The sequence below is a fragment of the Hetaerina americana genome, unplaced genomic scaffold (genome assembly GCF_022747635.1).
Source record: "Hetaerina americana unplaced genomic scaffold, ioHetAmer1.1.p SCAF_128, whole genome shotgun sequence".
NCBI classification, from domain to species: domain Eukaryota; kingdom Metazoa; phylum Arthropoda; class Insecta; order Odonata; family Calopterygidae; genus Hetaerina; species Hetaerina americana.
The window spans coordinates 111,111-114,064 of NW_027286381.1; positions in this window are offsets into that span (position 1 = coordinate 111,111).

Sequence of the window (2,954 nt, forward strand, 5' to 3'; positions counted from 1 at the left end):
GCCCAATGCCAATGTCAACATGCATAAGCGACGGCGTACGAGTTGCTAGCGCGACCTCGTACCACCTTGAGTATAATCCGGCGAAGTCGTTCCAAATTCGCAAACTTGGCTTAAGGCTGCCATGCACATATACTACCATTTCTGTGGCTTCCCGTCTTCCACTCAACCAACCACTCAAGATCATCGAAAATTACGTTGTCTTAACATTAAAATTAGGCTTGGCTGCACATTTTAAAAGTAATCAGTTTAGGTGATATTGTTGAAAGTGAATTTTTGAAGTCACATTGTTGAGATTTCAATGACGAAATAATATTGCTGAAGGTTTTATATTTCAGGCCTATTGCTGAATGCACGTACATTATTGAATGTTCATTTTTGAATGTATATTTTTGAAGGGATATTGTTGTAGGCAAATTATTAAAGGTTCATTGTTGATGGCACATTCTTTAGGTACATCCCTGAATGTACGTAGCTGTAGGTGGCAAAACATTATAATTTCCATCACTTTTCATTCGAACTTCATCAGCATACATGTATACTGTAAATCATAAAAATTTCATAGATATATCGCATGAGCGGTATTGTAAGTTGACTAAAATTAGCAGGTTGCCCCATGGATGACTGTGGCACACATTGGTAAGTAATGAGGACTTGTAGACTGCAATGACCAATTTCAGAAAACCAGGACAGCTCGGCGATAGAGGAGCGCTTCAAGGTTGCGATAGCCTACTAAGAGAAATTTAGTCGGCAGTTGTTTCGGGGGTGGGGAGACGTGCAATTTCTAAGGTCACCTTCGTCACTAAAGATGATGTAAAGGGTGATTTGAGGTAAGGTGAAGGGAATTCTGCAAGATATCGGCCGGCATTGGCCCCTGCCTTTACCGAAATGAACCAAGTCAAGGGGATCCTAACTTATATTCTCGTGCCTACGGAAGGAATTACTGCACTTAACACTTTTCCCCTTATCAGTGTAATATACAGCATGTATATATATATATATATATATATATATATATATATATATATATATATATATATATATATATATATATATATATACACACACACATATATATTTGTATAAAATCATAAATACAGTAATAAACCCTCCGGTTTGGTAGGTGATCATAGATTGCACCCAGTACTAAGCCCTATACGGCGTGTGAAATTCACACATCAGAGTAGGGGGGGGGGCAGTTCCTTCTTCTCTGCCGTTTCGGGTTTCCCAGGAAGATTTGTACCCGAAAAATCACATAGCTGGGGCTGCAGGTGTCCACAGAGGATTGGTCGAGTATCGAACTCGAAACCTCCGGTCAGCAGTCCAGAGCTCTACCCCTGGACTACCGTGACCCGCTTAAAAAAATATGTATATGTATGTATGTATATATATATATATATATATATATATATATATATATATAAACATACAAATTTTCTTGTCTTTCTGGTTAAATTTCTCCTTCTTTTAGCTGCAGATTTGTTAACTCCTATATTTAATTCAAAACTTAACACTGAAACAAATTAACTCCAAAATTATTCCCTATGCGTCAGTTGTTAACATTAAATGATTTGTATTTATCCAATGGATTTATTCGAGTATCCAATCTTGATTCATCTATTCGCTGAGGACTCCGAATGACAAAAGAAACACCTTTTTTTATTTCTCAATGATTTGTTCAGTACGGACAGCTTCTTCCACTCGCAGTTTCATTGAAGTATTCCCGCGCTTAACCCTGCGAAATAACACTGCCATTTTTTCTTAGATTTTTCGTTCCAATATTTTCTCAGGAGTCGATTAATGCAGTCATATTTCTTTAATCTACTTCTGGAGATGTTCCTGACTCGTTCAGACATTTTAATCAAGAATACTTTGTCAGCTGCTGGGTCACTTATGTTTTACTCTTTTAGCCTATTATTCTACCGGTAGTTCCCCTGAACTGGATATCTACGCCTTCGTTCATTTTCTACTGAAACGAATCGTAACACTTGAGCCTTGGCAATGGCGAATAGACCTGAGGTCACAATCACGGAAAACCATGATTGTTACGCATCGAAATCGACAGTTGCCGAGGCTATGACGTCACAATCGCCAATATCGTTTCTAATCTAATGTTATTTCCATTCTTCGAAGTTAAGCAGGTTTCGTCGACACATTTTCCACACGGGCAACGTGTCATGTACAAGCGACACCATTCGTCAACGTCCCAAACCTTAATGGTTATCACAGAGACTAGGCGGGCAGTCACAATATTGTGTACGTATTACACCACCAGATGTCATGTGACCCCTAGCAATGGTGGAAGGGAGTGCATTATCGCCATGCCTATATATCATTTCTTTGAGACCAATTTATTGTATCTTTCCCTTTTACAATTCAACAACTCAATACTTCCCCGCATATAACTTATCGCTCGAAACCACCTTCCACACGCTTCGAGGGCAACCAATCTTTTTATTTCGTACAAACCGGTATTCATTTGATTATCTATGCTTAAAAGTAAGAGGTTCATTCTCCAGCTTTAAGGAAATCTTTAAGAGTTGTTTTCCTGTAAAGTACTCCACTCTATTATGGTCTCCCAGCGGTGACACAAGGTTCGGGTGAGTCCAGAAAAAAAACTAGCCGTTTCAAGATAGCACTCGAATAAAGGACTACAAAGCTATTTATCAAAATTCAGTGGCCAATATATCCCACTTGGGCGTTAAATAAAATCAAACCTTTTCTTCTAATAGACATAGGAACTTACCCTTCGAGTATAGAGAGATTATTTCCGTGATTTTTCTACAACCAGAGTCCTGGTCACAAAGACCTCTGCAATCATTTTGTCTACCCACATTTTACTCGCCTGCCACATACAGACAAGGAAGATGACTATTTATGTCTTTATCATTTTTAATAAAATCTTCCAAAACGTTCGCTTCATAAATGATTTTTTCCATTAGTTTTCTCAAATTTAC